The sequence below is a fragment of the Polypterus senegalus genome, chromosome 4 (assembly GCF_016835505.1).
Source record: "Polypterus senegalus isolate Bchr_013 chromosome 4, ASM1683550v1, whole genome shotgun sequence".
NCBI classification, from domain to species: Eukaryota; Metazoa; Chordata; class Cladistia; order Polypteriformes; family Polypteridae; genus Polypterus; species Polypterus senegalus.
In genome coordinates this window covers 183,150,871-183,170,826 of record NC_053157.1, presented here as the reverse complement: position 1 = coordinate 183,170,826, position 19,956 = coordinate 183,150,871, and positions in this window count along the sequence as shown.

Genomic DNA, 19,956 nt, shown 5'->3' with positions numbered 1-19,956 from the left:
ACTAGGTCTCTCTTATTTAATGGTATGCATTCTGTTGTCAACAGATTAATAACTGTTTAGTTGGTTAAGATAAGGCAACAAAACAGAGTTGACTGCAACACAAACAATTGTCAGATCTCAAATGGGAAAAACTAGCATTTAGATTTAAAGGGGCAAACAACAATCAAATTTTACTTCTCTAAATCTTTAACCAAATTTTGGATTAGAAAATCAAAGAACAATCTAGTGTCAAGTTCAGGCAAAGAGAAATGCAACCTTCATACCACTGCACCAATAAGATTGAAGGAGTTGAACCTTTCAGTTTAAGTGTTGACACACACGCGCATTGGAGGAAGTTGAATGGACCAACTTTAGGTAATTCCATGCCAGGCCAGGGGGTGGAAGGGTGCACTAAACCTTCCTCTATTATTTCAGCAGACCAAATATGTGAAGTTCTGCCTGATTCAACCTTTTATGACACCACTTCCGGTTCTGGGGCCTCATGCATAACGCTGTGTGTAGAATTTACATTATAACATGGCATACAGACAAAAGCGGAAATGTGCTTACGCACAAAAAATTCCAGATGCATAAATCTGTGCATTCACCAACTTCCACATTCTTTCGCTACATAAATCCCGGTCAGTGTAAAAAGTAACACACATGCACGCACCTGCTGTCCCGCCCCGTCTCCTCCCAGAATTATGCCTCTTGAATATGCAAATCAATATAAATACCCCTTAAGCTCAGCGTTCTGTGAAAAGGCAATGGCAAAAGCATGGGGAGAAATAGAAGAATTTCAGCAAATACCAAGTGGAGGCAAGGAAAAACGTACTATTTGTTGGTTTAAATAGTGGTATAAAAAACAAAAGGAAGTTGATCGAGTGACATAGAATGTCAGAGAAACTCGAAAGCTCAAGTTCACAAAGTCGTACAGTGCCCGAAATAAAAAAGAAGTTGTCAGGTATCAAAGTCGCCATGAAAGGCGAGTCGTAGCCCACCGTCTGAGTGTCAAATGAAAGCTTATTAGGGTACAGAGAAAAAAAAATAGGCACACAGTGGGAAAAAAGCACAAAATGTCAATTTTAATCTCTAAATTTCCAATTTAATCACGTAGTTTATTTTGTCATTAAAGTAGAACATCATAAACGTCATCTTTAAATCATTTAATTTACTATTTTCTCAAATCCCATCGTAACTAAAGTAGCATGTTAAATGGTTTCAATGATGACTACGTGCTTCTTAAATGGGCTTTCTGTTCCTCCGACAGGACACAGAATCCATTACATTCGTGATATTACAGCTCTCTGAATAATTAAAATACTGAGATGTATACTTGATATAATTTTCATGATGATAGGAGTTAAAGCATGTTATTAAACATAGGAACATGGTGGCGCAGTAATTGTTCCTGCCTCATGCAAGATGCTTGCTACGCCATGTGCTACCTTCGATGAAATATTTTATTGTAGCAGTACTGTCTCTTTCAAACGTACTAACCCCCAATTCCTGTCCTTACTTTTCTTTCTCCAAATACCCAATCACCACACAATCAGCTCTGTAATAGACGTTAAGCCATCTGTAAGCTTAGAACGACGATTCTTCAAAACTTTTAAGGAATATTGAAATATCTTTGTAGTACATGTTTAATTAATCTATCCATCTATTCTTCCAGTGTCACTCCAGCCCCAGCAAGAATACAGAGTGAGGCAGAAACAATCCCTGATTGCGGCACCGTGTCCTCACATGTTTAATTATTAACAATATAGATTATTTAAATGAAGTTAAAGTTTTATCTGTATAATGTAATAAACATATTTTGCTGCTTTTCATCTTAAAAATGATATCATCATCATATGTAAATACGCACTTTATAAAGTGGCTCAGGTTGTGCAATATTATAACTATCGCAAGTTTACAGTGAGGTAATTGTACTTATAAGTACAAAGCATTCTACAAGGAGCACTTGATGGACTGATTGAGTGCATTTATAGTTCCTGGGATGAAACTGTTTCTGAACTGCGAGGTCAGTACAGGAAAGGCTCTGAAGAGTTTGCCGTGTGAGAGCAATTCAATAGACAGCATGGCTGAGGCAGCGTATGCTTGATGCTGTACACCGATAATTCTCTTTCCGATCAGCTGCTGTACAGCTAGTAAAGTGGATCCTAGTTGTTACTTTAAAATTAATTCTTCTATAAGATCACAGGGACATGGTTGAAAACTTGTTAAGTGTAGATTTCACCACACAAATGTTCAAGTTTTTCTTTACACAATGAGCCATAGACACTTCGAATAAATTACCAAGTAGTGTGGAAAGTAGAACTTTAGGCACTTTCTTATCTCAACCTGATGTTATTTTGGAGAATCTTGATGAATAAGAGGATGAGATTGTTGGACTGAATGGCCTGTTCATGTCATAGTTTTACCAATGTTCTAATTTAAGACTGCAGCATGCAGTAGCAGCTGTTTGGCCAACTATGAATTTTGGGAATGGTGTTCTTCCACCAGATCAAAACTAGACTACTGCTGTCACCAGCCCACTCTTCCCTGGTATGTTATATCAAAAGAGCTGCATCATTTCACAACGTGATTTTTTTCAAAAATCTTACATGAAAGAGTACCTTTCACTATTAGAACATAGAAAAACGTGACTGTTCTCCTTTAAAAAATTACATCAAGGAGGTGCTGGTCGAAAATTTAAACTATAAACAAAATAATTTTCTATTAGATACACAGTGCATCCGGAAAGTATTCACAGCGCATCACTTTTTCCACATTTAGTTATGTTACAGCCTTATACCAAAATGGATTAAATTCATTTTGTTCCTCAGAATTCTACAAACAACACCACTTAATGACAACGTGACAAAAGTTTACTTGAGGTTTTTGCAAATTTATTAAAAATAAAATAAACTGAGAAATCACATAAGTACATAAGTATTCACAGCCTTTGCTCAATACTTTGTCGATGCACCTTTGGCAGCAATTACAACCTCAAGTCTTTTTGAATATGATGCCACAAGCTTGGTACACCTATCCTTGGCCAGTTTCGGCCATTTCTCTTTGCAGCACCTCTCAAGCTCCATCAGGTTGGATGGTAAGCGTCGGTGCACAGCCATTTTAAGATCTCTCCAGAGATGTTCAATCGGATTCAAGTCTGGGCTCTGGCTGGGCCACTCAAGGACATTCACAGAGTTGTCCTGAAGCCACTCCTTTGATATCTTGGCTGTGTGCTTAGGGTCGTTGTCCTGCTGAAAGATGAACCGTCGCCCCAGTCTGAGGTCAAGAGCGCTCTGGAGCAGGTTTTCATCCAGGATGTCTCTGTACATTGCTGCAGTCATCTTTCCCCTTATCCTGACTAGTCTCCCATTTCCTGCTGCTGAAAAACATCCCCACAGCATGATACTGCCACCATCATGCTTCACTGTAGGGACGGTATTGGCCTGGTGACGAGCAGTGCCTGATTTCCTCCAAACGTGATGCCTGGCATTCACACCAAAGAGTTCAATCTTTGTCTCATCAGACCAGAGAATTTTGTTTCTCATGGTCCGAGAGTCCTTCAGGTGCCTTTTGGCAAATTCCAGGTGGGCTGCCATGTGCTTTTTACTAAGGAGTGGCTTCCGTCTGGCCACTCTACCATACAGGCCTGATTGGTGGATTGCTGCAGAGATGGTTATCCTTCTGGAAGGTTCTCTTCTCTCCACAGAGGACCTCTGGAGCTCTGACAGAGTAAACATCGGGTTCTTGGTCACCTCCCTGACTAAGGCCCTTCTCCCTGGATTGCTCAGTTTAGATGGCCGGCCAGCTCTAGGAAGAGTCCTGGTGGTTTCGAACTTTTTCCACTTACGAATGATGGAGGCCACTGTGCTCACTGGGACATTCAAAGCAGCAGCAATTTTTATGTAACTTTCCCCAGATTTCCCCAGTCTCGGAGGTCTACAGACAATTCCTTTGACTTCATGCTTGGTTTGTGCTCTGACATGAACTGTCAACTGTGGGACCTTTATATAGATAGGTGTGTGCCTTTCCAAATCATGTCCAATCAACTGAATTTACCACAAGTGGACTCAGATTAAGCTGCAAAAACATCTCAAGGATGATCAGGGGGACCAGGATGCACCTGAGCTTAATTTTGAGCTTCATGGCAAAGGCTGTGAATACTTATGTACATGTGCTTTCTCAATTGTTTTATTTTTAATAAGGCTGTAACATAACAAAATGTGGAAAAAGTGATGCGCTGTGAATATTTTCCGGATACACTGTAGCTTGTTGTTGAGCCATCAGACATGTGCTGTGGTTGTTGTGGTTTTCAGGTAGTACGATGCCCACTTTGCCAATTGTAATGACAACTAATGAGATTGCAATTCTAAAAATGGTACATTCCTTACTTGGAGCATTTATCTCATCTACAGGAATCAAGAAACAGGTAAGAGCAGCTGCTTGGTAATCGTAAAGAGTTAGTTTATATGTTGTCAACGGCCCCCGGGCACAGACAGGCAGACATCTTGTTTTTCACAAACCACCACACGTTTATTTACAGTATTTACAAACTATGGTCACAAAGACCCCCAAATAATGGTCACAAAGACCCAGTTCAGTGCACAAACCCCAAATCACACAAAGTCCTGGCCACAATGCCTTTCTTCGGGCCGCCTCCACTCTCCACTGCCGTCCTCCTTCCACCCGACTCCAGCCCCGAATGAATGGAGACGGCCCCTTTTATAGAGGACCCGGATGAGCCCCAGGTGTTCCCGGCGATCTTCTTCTGGCCACGCCCAAGTGTGGCGGAAGTGCCGGCTGTCCTCCCGGCTGCTCTCCGGGCGCCGTCATAAATCTTCCCCCCAGCACTTCCTGGTGTGGCGGGAGTGCTGGGAAAACAAGTCCCCAAGGCATTGTGGCACCTCCTGGCGGTGACCACGGGCCCCTACAGGGAAGGGCTTCCATGCCCTCGACCCGTGGCCCCCAAAGCAACCCGGAAGGCAAACCCCCCGTGGTCCAGGCAGGGCTCTGACCCTCTTCCGGTCCCTCCTGGCGTCCCGGCCGGGTCATGGCCCCTGGCATCCCTGACAGTGCCCCACAGCCAGCGAGACCACTGCGTGGGTAGAGCGACCCGTCCAGCGAGGGCAGCAGAGCCCAAAGCGGGTCCCACTCGAGGATAGCCGGGTCCGGCCCGCACTCCTAGCAGGGACAGGGCGGAGACACAATCCGAGCACCAACCCATGGTGCATCCCTGCGCCGCACAGGTTGTGCTCCCCCCTTTTACCGGCACCCCGGGGCCTCTCCGATCGGCACCCCCTCCGAGACCTCCACGCCCCTTTGTTCCGTGCCACTCGTTCCCCCGTAGGCTCCTCCAGCTGTGAGCGCACCTGCACACCGGCAGAGAGATCATTCCACAGACAGCCCGACATCAGAGGGCTGTTCCATCCTGAAGGGCTCCTTCAGCTTCGCCGGGTCCGTCCCTACAAAGAGAACACAGGGCAGAACCGCTGCCAAAGCACCCAGCTCGTGCCGCATGCGGGCAGCGTTCCCCCCTCCAATCGCCCCGGCACTTGCCTGATCGGAACCCTCTCCGCGGCTTCCGTGTCCCTCTCGATGATGGAGCCGTCGGCACTGCCTGCTTTCTCTCCGCCGGCCTCAGGGATTCCCTCTGCTCCCCCAGAGGGCAGCCAGCCGTACGCGTGCACCCAGCAACGCGTCTCACCATATTGGAGGAAGCGGCACCCAGCCGCTTAATCCTCCCTTCACTCTTGGACGCCTTGACGGTATGTGACTCCGTATTAACGAACACGAGCCCCTGTCCCGTCTGCGTCCCCACAGTACAGCGCGAGGCCGCAGCCAACTCGGGCGGAGGGCGCTAGGACCCAGGGCACTAAGCAGCCCGTGTCCATTCTGCGTCCTCTCGGACTCCCCCCTCGCCCGCGCATACAGCCATTAGCGCCGCACTATTTGTCGGAGGGCTGCTTACTCGAAACTGCTCATCGTTATCACAGCCATTTTCGGCAGACCCTCCCAGTTGCTGTACGGAGTCGGCTGTACTCACCAAATCCGCCGTACCTCTCCGGCTGGAGATTCCAGCGCCGCGCCGTCCCGCTGTCAGTCGAAACTTCCGTAAGGTCGCGAGCGCCTTCTTCTCCAGATCCCGCACTGCAGCCCGGAGGGCACGTAGCAACTGCAACACACTCTGCTCCGCAGGCTGAAGGCACGCCCCCAGCTCCGTCAGAGCAGCCGGCAAGGACAGAAAGTTAACCGACGCGGAGCCTACCTGTCACGTCAGCCTCCGGCGTCGGCCACTTCCTGTGGGCCCTATCCTCTGGCCCAATCGGGTCTCCCCCCGGCCCGTGACGAACGTTCCTTGGTCCCGCCTCTCTTCGGTCATTGGCGGGCACCGAAGACACACCGTCAACGCGTGCCTGTCAGGGGAGGGACATCCGGTCAGCGGCCATCTTGCCTCCCTTTTCTCGGCGTCGATATGCCTGCCGGCAGCTCTGTTGTTGCCAGCACTCTTCGAGACGCAGCGTCTCCTTCTCCGCAGCCTCGCGGCTGCCGCCGTGCTGCCAGCGCCCTGCAGACCGGCATGCGCCCGCCACCGACGTGAATCCGGGAAGTCCCTGCCTGAGAAAGAAAAAACACGCCCGGCCCTCCCAGGCCGGCTGCCACTAGGCAGGGGACTCACCTTCCCGGACCCGTCCAACCGAGGACACCTCCTCGGCGAGGCTTGTTCCGACGCCATGCCGGCTCGGCCTGCAGCAACGGCACGATCCCTGAGACCGCTGCTCTCCAGCTAGGCATACCGCCCGCCCGTGTCAGGGAAGTATGGCCATCAAACGGACCCCTGGCGGTCCGTGGGGTTTCTTCTCTCCGCGGGGCTGTGTGCACGCAGCACCCGCGGAACGTGGGTGGTGTCCCCTGCTGCGCCCGGCCGTCCACAACAAATTTATTTGTTGCAGGTCTCCGCCTTGCAACAGGCGGAGCATCCTGCCGACTACGCCAGATGTCAACGGCACCGGGTACAGACAGGCAGACATCTTGTTTTTCACAAACCACCACACGTTTATTTACAGTATTTACAAACTATGGTCACAAAGACCCCCAAATAATGGTCACAAAGACCCAGTTCAGTGCACAAACCCCAAATCACACAAAGTCCTGGCCACAATGCCTTTCTTCGGGACGCCTCCACTCTCCACTGCTTCGTCCTCCTTCCACCCGACTCCAGCCCCGAATGAATGGAGACGGCCCCTTTTATAGAGGACCCGGATGAGCCCCAGGTGTTCCCGGCGATCTTCTTCTGGCCACGCCCAAGTGTGGCGGAAGTGCCGGCTGTCCTCCCGGCTGCTCTCCGGGCGCCGTCATAAATCTTCCCCAGCACTTCCTGGTGTGGCGGAGTGCTGGGGAAACAAGTCCCAAGGCATTGGGCGCCTCCTGGCGGTGACCACGGGCCCCTACAGGAAGGGCTTCCATGCCCTCACCCGTGGCCCCCAAAGCAACCGGAAGGCAAACCCCGTGGTCCAGGCAGGGCTCTGACCCTCTTCCGGTCCCTCCTGGCGTCCCGGCCGGGTCATGGCCCCTGGCATCCCTGACAATGTATTTAAAAAATACATAGAAATGTACAGCACTTTATACAGACAATATTCATCATTTCAATTTTTTTCTACATAACACAATGTGTTCCTTTCAAGTAATTTGAATAAAAGCCATAAATTATACTTGATTTACTGGTGTCCTGTATATTACCAGTATTACACTACTGCTGAAAAAATACAGATAAATGCAGAGGTGTGCAATTAGGCTTTAGGGGGCACATATTCTTTATTTTCGACTGCCCCCCAACACTCTTTTTAGTGAGTATCACATATACTTAATACAAATTGTGTGCACATTAGTGACAATTTCACAAAACTGCAATGAAACTCAAGTGTCTCTGTCATCACAAGTTATATAATGAAACTGCATGGTTATTTTAAAAAATGTGAAATTCACTATAGCAGCTTTTATAGAACAGAAAATATAACTGCTAGCTACTGTAAACTGATACTCTGAGTCTACTCTATTTGGTAATTTTTGACTTTAAAGAATAAAATTATTTTCAAGCAACACAATGCAAGTATGATGCCCAAGGTGTTAGTAGCAGAATATGGTGAAATGAAAAAATAATACATAAATAATATCATTAAATCAAGCATATTAAAAACATAGTTTACACATGCAGCAAATGAATTAAACAAGTATGAATATAAGAAAATCTACGACAAATCTAGCCTCATTGTGTTAGCCTATAGCCAGTTTGTCCAAGTATCTCATTCACATATTTTTTAACAATGTCATGTATTGATATCAGTTTCCTGGATTCCATCATGAAAGGAAATTTGACAGATTTCTTTAAATATGTCATTATCTGTTTAAATGAAAGACTTCTGCTAGGTCACTACTTTGAATATTTCTCAATATTTTGAAGAAATGGACGAGTTTCCCTCTTAGCTACTCTCTTTTGAATTTAAAAGTTTTAGTCCCCTTAGTCTATCAGTGTAATGTAGCAAAGTTGCTCTGTTATTGCAAAACTGTAGGTGGAGTAAACCTACCTTCACTTATCTATTGATTTCTATCCCTATCATCATGTACACTTCCTAAGCAAATATTTGATTTATGTCTGATAACTGTAGATCAACTTTACAGATTATATTTGCATAATTAAACTTTAACCTGATTTCTTGTTTGCAAGGTCAGATTTTATTGTTCTGTGAATCTATTTTTAAATATTAAATGATAAACAGTTAAACTTTGATCTTCATATGTTGTTTTTTACAATTTCTTCAAAGGCTCATTTGTTCCATGCATGACATGCAGAATGGAAGGATGATTTAAGCCAGTGGTACTGCTTCAAAAAATACGCCTGCATAAAACTACTTAAAATATTTTGCTTGCTTGTTTAAATGCCTTACAGAAAGCAAGCTAGGGCTTCAAAAGCAGAGATTAAATAATAAAATATAAATGGAGTGGTATAATGAACACAACTTGCTACTTGGACAAGTCACTAAACTAAAGCTGTTATAACTGATGATGTGAAAATTACCAAAGGAGAACAAGACAACTCCAGGCTCACTTATGGCAAAGTTCTCTTTCTTGCTCCTGACTATGAATTCATTTTGCCCTTTTGATAAGGTCTTTTAGCAAATAAAACCATACTTTTCCTCATTACTCTTTGTCCCTGTTCTTTGAGAGAAATCTCTACCTCACTTTCAAAAAATAAATGTTTTCATGTTTACTTCTTTGTAAGAACCAGTCACAGTGCTCTCTTTTTTATACTTAATTTTTATGTAATAAACTCACACTTTCTGTTCTAATTATTTAATTCTTTTTAGTTTTGTGAAACAACTCACAATTTCCCCTATGAGCTACAGAATAAATACATTATATATACTTTGTATTTAGTATTATTTTATATATAGTGCATGCTGTGTTCCTGTTGTTTTAAAATTATATCATGTGTTTATCAATCAATCAATCAACATTTATTTATATAGCACCTATTCATACAAAAAAATGTAGCTCAAAGTGCTTTACAAAATGAATAGAAAAATAGAAGACACAATAAAAAATAAACATAAGTCAACATTAATTAACATAGAATAAGAGTAAGGTCCGATGGCCAGGGTGGACAGAAAAACAAAAAACTCCAAAGGCTGGAGAAAAAAATAAAATCTGTAGGGGTTCCAGACCAAGAGACCGCCCAGTCCCCTCTGGGCATTCTACCTAACATAAATCAAACAGTCCTCTTTGTATTTAGGGTTTTCATGGAAGGACCTGATGATGATGGTCACGTAGACTTCTGGCTTTCAGTCCATCAATGTTGGTGCATCATGATGCTTTGAGTAGGTGGTGGTGGCGCAGCCGCCACCACAAAGAAACCGGAAAAAGAAACAGAAGAGAGTAGGGGTCAGTATGGATTTTAGAGCCACCATGAATAGTTATTATGAAGAATTGAACATACAGAGTATCAGTATTAAGTTAAAGTGAAGTTATAAAAAGGCCATGTTAAAGTAATATGTCTTCAGCAGTGTTTTAAAGTGCTCTACTGTATTTGCCTGGCGAATTCCTATTGGCAGGCTATTCCAGATTTTAGGTGCATAACAGCAGAAGGCTGCCTCACCACTTCTTTTAAGTTTAGCTTTTGGAATTATAAGGAGACACTCATTTGAAGATCTAAGGTTACGATTTGGAATATAACGTGTCAGGCATTCCGATATATAAGATGGAGAGATTATTTAAGGCTTTATAAACCATAAGCAGTATTTTAAAGTCAATCCTGAATGACACAGGCAACCAGTGTAGTGACATCAAAACTGGAGAAATGTGTTCGGATTTTCTTTTCCCAGTTAGGATTCTAGCAGCTGCATTCTGCACTCGTTGCAAATGATTTATGTCTTTTTGGGTAGTCCTGAGAGGAGTGCGTTACAGTAATCTAGTCTACTGAAAACAAAAGCGTGAATTAATTTCTCAGCATCTTTCAATGATATAAGAGGTCTAACTTTAGCTATGTTTCTTAAGTGAAAAATGCTGTCCTAGTGGTCTGATGAATATGCGATTTAAAATTCAGATTACAGTCAACGGTTACCCCTAAATTTTTTACTTCCGTCTTAACTTTTAATCCTAGTGCATCAAGTTTATTTCTGATAACCTCGCTGAATCCATTATTGCCAATTACTAAAATTTCAGTTTTCTCTTTATTTAGTTTGAGAAAATTACTATTCATCCATTCAGAAATACCAGTAAGACATTGTGTTAGTGTATCGAAGAGTCGGAGTCATCAGGTGCTATTGATAAGTACAGCTGTGTGTCATCAGCATAGCTGTGGTAGCTCACGTTGTAACCTGAGATAATCTGACCTAACGGAAGCATGTAGATTGAGAATAACAGCGGACCCAGGATAGAGCCTTGTGGAACACCATATCGGATATCATGTGTCTTTGAGATTTGATTACCACAACTCACAAAGAATTTTCTCCCTGCCAGGTAGGATTCAAACCAATTTAAGACACTGCCAGAGAGGCCCACCCATTGACTAAGGCGATTTCTAAGAATATTATGATCAATGGTGTCAAATGCAGCACTCAGATCTAAGAGGATGAGAACAGATAAATGGCCTCTGTCTGCATTTACCCGCAAGTCATTTACTACTTTAAAGAGCAGTTTCTGTACTGTGATTTGTTCTGAAGCCTGACTGAAAGTATCAAGAATAGCATGTTTATTTAGGTGGTCATTTAACTGCATAATGACTGCCTTCTCTAGAATTTTACTTAAGAAGGGCAGGTTAGAAATGGGTCTAAAATTTTCAAAGGCAGAGGGGTCAAGATTATGTTTCTTAAGAGGGGTTTAACTACAGCAGTCTTAAGACAGTCTGGGAAAGACCCCGTATCTAATGACGAATTACTATGTCCAGAATATTGTCAATTAGCACGCCTGATATTTCTTTGAAAAACCTGGTTGGTATTGGGTCAAGGACGCAGGTGGAGGGTTTCAGTTGAGAGATTATACTATGTAATTCAGGTAAATCTATCCTGGTGAAAGCATTTAATTTGTTTATAATGGAGTACCGGGGCTTTGGAGGTTCTGCAGTGTTGGGGAGATATACTATGTTATCTCTAATATCATTAATTTTTTGAGTGAAAAATACAGCAATGTTCTCACAGGTTTCACTGGAAGTATTCTGGGGGCATTCCTTTGTGTTACCTGGGTTTAACAGACGGTCAATTGTTGAAAATAAGACTCTGGGATTACTAGCATTGTTATTTATAATATTAGAGAAATAGCAGCCTCTCAAGACGGACAGTGTTATTGTATTCTGTTATTTTAACTTTAATATTCATAATGGATAGTTAGTTTAGTTTTCCTCCATTTACGCTCAGCTCTACGACATGTTCTTTTTAAATCAGACACTCTTTGGGTCTTCCATGGAATAACAGTACTAGAGGATTTTTTAACTGTCTTTTCAGGTGCAACTATGTCAACAGCAGTTCTTACTTTAGAATTAAAGTTTTCCACTTTACTATTTACATTATCCTCGCTATTATAGCTGGCATTATAAACGGACTGATTGCTTAGAATAGTTGTAAGCTTTAAAGCTGCTGATGAGTCAAAGAAGCGTTTTTTAACAAAATGCTTCTCATGAGCGTTTTCTATCTTTATTTCTATATTAAATAGTAGAAGGAAATGGTCTGATAGACCGATATCAATGACCTGCTTTATATCAACTTTAAGTCCTTTAGTAATCACTAAGTCTAACGTATGACCTGCTTTATGTGTAGGCTGATTTACGAGCTGCCTCAAATCAAAAGAGTCCAGGAGGTTCATGAATTCCTTTACCTTTTGGTCACACTGATTGTCGACATGAAAGTTAAAGTCGCCGACTATTAAGAGTGCGTCATAGTTTGTAACTAAAATTGACATTAAGTCAGAGAATTCCTCAAGGAAAGACGCGTTATATTTAGGAGGTCTATACACGGATAATACGAGAACGTGAGAATCTCCATGAATAACAACGGCGAGATACTCAAAGGACTTAAATTTACCAAAACTAACATCTTTACATTTTAATCGGCTCGAGTAAATGTTTGCCAAACCCCCTTTTTCCCTGGCGGTCGGCACGAGTAAAACTGTAATCCGGAGGCGCAGATTCGATTAAAACTGCCGCCCCATTGGAATTAAGCCACGTTTCATTTAGCGCAATAAAATCAATGTTTCTATCACTAATAAGATCGTTTATAAAAAATGTCTTGTTAGTTAAAGCTCTAACATTTAATAGTGCCATATTTAATGTTTCTGAAGGGCAGAGCTGAATTTTATGCGTGTTATTGGTAATCGGAACAAAAATTAAGTTATTTTTGTTAACGGCGCTCTGTGTGTAATATGTTGCCTTCTTTTAGTTTATTTGTAATTTTTACAGCTTAAGGGCTCTGGTGATGGTAATTCTCTCCCGCTCCAAAGTAGGTAGTCTGCTGTATACTAACACCTTTTCTCTTCCTCCTTCTGAGGACTGGAAGATTGGCAGCTTTAACTCAATGACATCACTTCCTGTATCTGTTCACATGTACCCACCTCTTCCTGCTGGAAGACCTTAAAGACAGAAGATCCAGCATGTTGGCGAGGCAAGATTTAGACTTGCACCTTAAAAGACTTTTTTTTTCTTTTCCCTCTCAATGTTTCATACATTTATTTTCATTTGAGTTATACAGGGTTTGCCTTCAAATGCCCCAAACCTCTATGTGTTTCTGCTTACTTTCTTACAATTTATATATATATATATATATATATATATACTGTATATATATATATATATATATATATATATATATATATACTGTATATATATATTGTAGCGTTCTGTTCTTTATTGTAGAGTTCTGTTTTGCAGTTTGTGTTCTGTGATTTGCATCCCTCAGTTATTTATTCTGTTGTCCCTGTTATTTCTCATGTAATAGAGTGGAAGGTAAAGGAGGTTCCGGAGGGATGGGGGGGTGGAGCCGAGGAGGAGGGCGGGGCGCTGGGGTTGGAGCGAGGAGGGTGGAGACAGGAGAGAAGTTCGGTCATGTCGCTCTCGCTGTGAGATTGTTTTTTAAGTTCTGTCTGTTCGGCGTGGTTGCGCCAACAGCAACCGTTTTATTTATTAAAGAAAGGACTAACCAAGTGACCGTCTCGGATCGTCATTACGTCTGGGAAGACGCTACACTGGTGTCAGAAGTAAACACCGGCGGATTGTGCTCGGCTTTCGGGTGAGCTATCTAGCAGCTTCCAGCTAACCCTGCTATCACCGTGAGCAGCATGGCGCAGCGGACAACGCAGGCGCTCGACCAAAAGTCAAGGAGGAGGTGGAGTACGGTGATAACGCTGATTATCCGGGGCGTGGATAGACGCTCTCTGGGATACGGAGCACGAGCTCGCCTGAGGCAGACGGCCAGGAAGCTAGCTGCTGACGCCGGATTCAGCGCGGGGTTGGCGGGGACGGCGCTGGCGCGCAAATACTCACCAGGAAGGAGGGAAGCGAGCGGAAACAGAAATGGCGGCCCCTATGTGTCCAGCCGCAGATGAAAACGCCGAAATATTCTGGTAAGACTGACTGGGAGGCCTTTTATGCCCAATTTGAACTGCTGGCGAAGGCTGCGGATGGTCCGAAGACATCAAAGCACTTCAGCTGGCTCTGTGCCTCACGGATGATGCCTCGCGCTGTCTGCTGTTACTTAGCCCAGAAGAACGGGGTGACTATGAGGCCTTAGTTGGGGCCTTGCAGCGGCGGTTTGGACAATTTAATCAGCCCGCTGTCCTGCGCTCTGAACTAGCTAATAGACAGAGACTGACAGGGGAGCGCTCGCGTTTTAGCTGCAGAGATTGAAACACTGACGAGGAGGGCTTACTCGCACATGCCAGCCGTGGTGCAGAGCGAGCTTGCAAGGGACCAATTCATCCGGCTCTGTCCCGAGGGATCTGCGGGTACAGACGCAGCTGGCCCACCCTCGACGCTGCAGAACGCTTTAGAGATAGCGCTGGAGAGGGAGCTAGTGGGAGCTACGGTTGAGACTGATGCCTTCACCTGTAGCCCTGTTGCAAGGGCCGTGGGTAGCGAAATTCAAGGACCAGAGAGGCCGGCGTGGGTCAGCGAGCTGACAGAGATGATTCGAGCTGTGTCACTCCAGCCCCCGCAGAGCAGCCGACCTCGCCGCGGAGATCTTGTCTGCTGGGTGTGCGGCCAGGGCGGCCACATCAGCGTACAGTGCCCAAAGCGTGCTGACCGACAGGGAAACGGCCCAGGGTCTGCGTAGAAGGGACGGCGCAGACCCCTACTCATCCGTCCCACTCCGTGGGTCCGCCGGGGGAGAGCCCACTTGCAAAGCCGGAAAGTATGGCTCAGCTTTCCCCAGAAGCAGACGACGGCGCGGAATGGATCAGGGTCGCCGGCTGGACTCATGTTGGGGACTTCTGCCATGTCCCTATCACCCTGAAGGGGGCGCTCTGTGTAGCTCTAATAGATACGGGCTCCACTGCCACGCTCCTCAGACCCGACATGGTTCCAGCAGGGACGCAGTTGGAAGCCACATCTGTCAAGCTTGAACTGTGACGGGGGAGTTAACTCCCATGCTGGGGCGGGGGCTGGTGAACATCCGGGTAGGTGGCCTAGTAGTGGACTTTAAGGTGTGGGTTGCAGCTGTACAGGATGAGTGCATATTAGGCCTAGACTTTCTAAGGGCAGCTCGGTGTGTACTGGACTTGGGGAAAAACACACTACAGTTCCCGGGGTCCCATGGTGCAGATGGTCCGACCTGCGCAGTCCCAAAGCTCACCTCCAGCGGCATCGAAGCAGCGGGACCCATCAGATGGAGGACTTCCCCCTGCAGGTGGACCCGCCTGTCCCCGTGCACCCTGTCATCCACACCAGGGGAGATGTACAGCCACAGTCCTTGGTCCAACAGCCGTGTCGGGGAGGCTGACAGGTTGACGGCAGTGAAAGAGATCTGGGCGCAGCTGTGATGGCCTGCAACCCGAGCAACAAGAGCAGCTGTGGCAGGTGTTGTGGGAATTCAAGGACATCTTCGCACTCTCAGAAGAGACCGGCCTGACACACCTGGTCCACCATGAGATCGACACAGGGGCGCAGCGCCGATCAAGACACGCCCCCGCCGCCTCCCCCTGGCACATCAGGAGGCCGCTGACACGGCGATTGAGGAAATGCTCAACGCAGGGATCATTGAGCCGTCCAATAGCCCGTGGGCTTCGGGGGTTGTGATGGTCCACAAAAAGAAGAGTCAGAAAATGAGGTTCTGCGTAGACTACAGGCCTCTGAACAGTGTGACTAAAAGACTCGTACCGCTACCCGCATAGATGAGTCCTTGGATCTGGTGTCGGGTCATCGTGGTTCTCCTCATTAGACCTACGCAGCGGTTATTGGCAGGTCCCACTCAGCCCAGAGGCCCGTCCAAGACCGCTTTCTGCACCGGCGGGGTTGTGGCAGTTCAAGGTCCTCAGCTTTGGCCTTTGTAACGCCCCAGCCACATTTGAGCGGCTAATGGAAAGGGTCCTGGATGCCATTCCCCGCCAAGAATGCTTGGTTTATTTGGACGATATTCTTGTGCATGGGGGCTCCTTCGAGGCGGCACTGAGTTCGCTGAGGAGAGTCCTACAGAGGATAGCAGCAGCAGGACTGAAGCTGCACCCAGAAAAGTGCTGCTTCATGAGGAAGGAACTGGAATTTTGGGACACAGGATCGGGGTGAGGGATCAGCACTTTGGAGGACAAGGTCCGATCGGTAAGGACTGGTCGACGCCTACCAGCATCAAGGACTTGAAGAGCTTCCTTGGGCTGGCCTCCTATTACAGGCGGTTCGTCAGGGGGTTCTCCTGTATAGCTGCACCCCTGTTCCGCCTGCAGGGAAAGGGCTGTGACTTTGTGTGGACACCAGAGTGCGAGCAGGCCTTCAGCTCCTTGAAGATGGCACTGACAACGCTCCGATCCTCACCCCCGACCCCAGTCGGCCGTTCATCCTGACACGGATGCCAGTGGTGTTGGGATGGGGCGTGCTGAGCCAAGTAGGGGAAGAAGGGGAAAAAGTAGTGGCCTATTTTAGCAGGACTTTCAACAAAGCTGAGCGGCGCTATTGCGTGACCCGCAGGGAGCTCCTTGCAGTTGTTAAGGCCATAGGACATTTCAGGTACTACCTGTGCGGCCTCCCTTTCACCGTCCGTTCCGACCACTCTGCCCTACAGTGGCTGATGTCCTTTAAAGAACCAGAGGGCCAGATAGCCCGCTGGCTTGAGGAGCTGGCATCGTATTCCTTCACAGTGGAGCACAGGGCGGGAACCCGGCACACTAATGCTGACGCCATGTCCCGACGCCCTTGTGTGCATGCGGGCTGCAAGTACTGTGAGAAGAGAGAGGCCAGGGAGGCCGAGATCAAGGGGGAGGAGGAGCAAGATGCTACATGTGAGGGGGGTGGACCGGTTTGCAGATTGACTCAAATGTTGGACCAAACAGAGTGGAGAGCTCAACAAGGGCTAGACGCTGATCTACAGCCGGTGCTACGCTGGGTGGAGGCAGGCCGCAAACCACAGTGGGAGGAGGTGGCAGGGTGTTCTCCTGCCTCCAAAGGACTATTTGAGAAATTTGATGCCCTTAGGGTAGAGAACGGGTACTGCAGAGGGCCTGGAAGGAGCCGGCCACTGGAGAGGAGAGGTGGCAGGTGGTGGTTCCCCGGTCCCTGAGGGACTATATCCTCCAGGCATGCCATGGTGCCACAGGGACTGGTCACTTTGGGGTGGCAAAGACTCTCCGTCGCATCAGGCAAGGGTTTTACTGGGGTCAGGTCAGGAGGGACGTGGAAGACTTCTGCCGCCGCTGTGACCTCTGCACAGCGCACAAGGGTCCCCTCATCAGTCCCATGCGAACTTCAGCAGATGGCAGTGGGAGCCCGATGGAGAGAGTCGCGGTGGACATAGTGGGCCCGTTCCCTGTACAGATAAGGGGAACCGTTATATCCTTGTTGCAATGGACTACTTTACCAAGTGGCCAGAGGCGTATGCCATTCCAGACCAGGAGGCAGAGACCGTGGCTGATGCCCTGGTGGAGGGCATGTTTGCAAGGTTTGGAGCCGCAGAGACCATCCACAGTGACCAGGGAAGGAACTTTGAGTCGGCTGTGTTTTCAGCCATGTGTGCGCCTGGGCATGCGGAAGACCCGGACCACACCATTGCACCCCCAGAGCGGCGGCTTGGTTGAACGCTTCAATCAACCCTGGTGAAACAGTTAGCCATCCTCACGGCAGAGCACCAGCGGGACTGGGACACTCACCTTCCCTCGTCTTATTGACCTACAGGTCTGCGGTACAGGACTCCACCCTATGCACACCAGCCCTGCTCATGTTGGGACGAGAACTGCGCACACCACGGAGATGACCTTTGGGAGACCCCTGACGTGCCGCTGTTCCGCCAGGGCCGGAATATGCTAGCAAGCTCCAGCACAGAATGGATTCAGCTCATGCCTTTGCCCGTGACCAGCTACAAAAAGCAGGCATAAGACAGAAGAGGTGTTATGACATGCGGGCTAAAGGTCATGACTTCCAGGCCGGGGATCTGGTCTGGGTCTATAGCCCGAAAAAAGAAGGGTCTCTGTCCTAAGTTGGACTGCCACTGGGTGGGCCCTTGTAGAGTGCTTGAAAGACTGGGAGAGGTGGTTTATAGAGTTCAGCTCCCTCCTAGGGGAAGGCGGGTGGCCCTCCACAGGGACAGGTTGGCACCCTACAGGGGCACTGGTCAGCCTCAACAGAGCCCTAGGCGCCCATGCCCTCTCAAAGGGACCGGGTGGCCACCACCCCTTCCCAGCTGCTATTCCATCTGCTGACCCTTTGACTTCCCCCCCTGCGCTGCACCCTCCTGCTGCGGGACCACAGGCACAGCCACCTGCGTTCACACCCGCAGGCCTCGGAGACTGAGAAGACCCCCCGGGCACCTCAGGGACTTTTTGTGGGACCCTCGGGACGAGGGTCTTAGTGGGGAGGGAGCAGTGTAGCGTTCTGTTCTTTATTGTAGAGTTCTGTTTTGCAGTTTGTGTTCTGTGATTTGCATCCCTCAGTTATTTATTCTGTTGTCCCTGTTATTTCTCATGTAATAGAGTGGAAGGTAAAGGAGGTTCGGAGGGATGGGGGTGGAGCCGAGGAGGAGGGGCGGGAGCGCTGGGGTTGGAACGAGGAGGGTGGAGACAGGAGAGAAGTTCGGTCATGTCGCTCTCGCTGTGAGATTGTTTTTTTTAAGTTCTGTCTGTTCGCCGTGGTTGCGGCCAACAGCAACCGTTTTTTATTTATTAAAGAAAGGACTAACCAAGTGACCGTCTCGGATCGTCATTACGTCTGGGAAGACGCTACAATATATATATATATATATAAAATAATTAAAGAAGAAAACATAAAGATTTGGGCTCTTCTATGATGTCTTGTTTAATGTTATAGGTTTTAAATAAGAAAAAAAATGAAAGAAATCAGCAATGGTTTGTCTACTAAACGCTGACTTCCACTCAGTGTACTATTTAAATAGGGCAGGAGTTGAGGCTGCTGATGATACTCCCTTTTTATCTTCCCCCTTTGTTTCCCTTAACCATAACACATGAGACACTTTCCATGCTCATCTTATATATAAACATCTACGCGTGGAAGTGTGTGTGTCTGTCCAGCCCAGAAGTGAGAGGTGGAGTCAGGATAAGGGCTGCACCTCCGAGGATGCGCAAGCAAGGCCAGCACGTCAGCAAGCGAAACCTCTGAAGAAAGAGTCATTCGCTTAGCGGCTAATACAGGAGCAAGGCAAGCACATCTGCAAACAGTATCCCTTTTACTTTTCCTCCCAGCACTAATACGCAAGCGAGGCAAACACGCTGGCAAAAGGAAACCTCTGAAGAAACTTTCAATTACCTGACATCTCGACATTTCATTTTTTTTCTGACAGTTTCAATAGTTTCTAGTACCCCGTGCTGTAGCTATTATGTATATATACTGTATATAAAAATATATATCATGCACGAGCTCATGGGGAGTGGCTTAAAGACCTGACGGGCGCCGTGACAAGTCGTGCCAGGAGACAATGATGGGGTACTAACCTCTCTTTTCCTGTTTCTTCAGAAAAAACGAAGCACTGCCCCCATAACCATTCCCAGAAGACTTTTGATGCCACCCACTTCCGGGTTCCTTTCTTACCTCTGGTCCCTCAATGATGACGTCAATTATCCATCAATCATCACGGCTTTTCCCATCGTTTCATCACTTCCTGTCCTCCACTATAAATTGTCCGACCTGGCTTTGTTTCCCTGTCTGTTGTACTGGCATAGAAAACACTGATGAAACCTAATTTTGCATTACAGTATACGGGGCCTAAAAAATCCCAAACTTTTATGCATGTGTCTGCTTTTTTATTACAATATATATACACTAGAGGGCTGTGCCGCAGCAGGTGA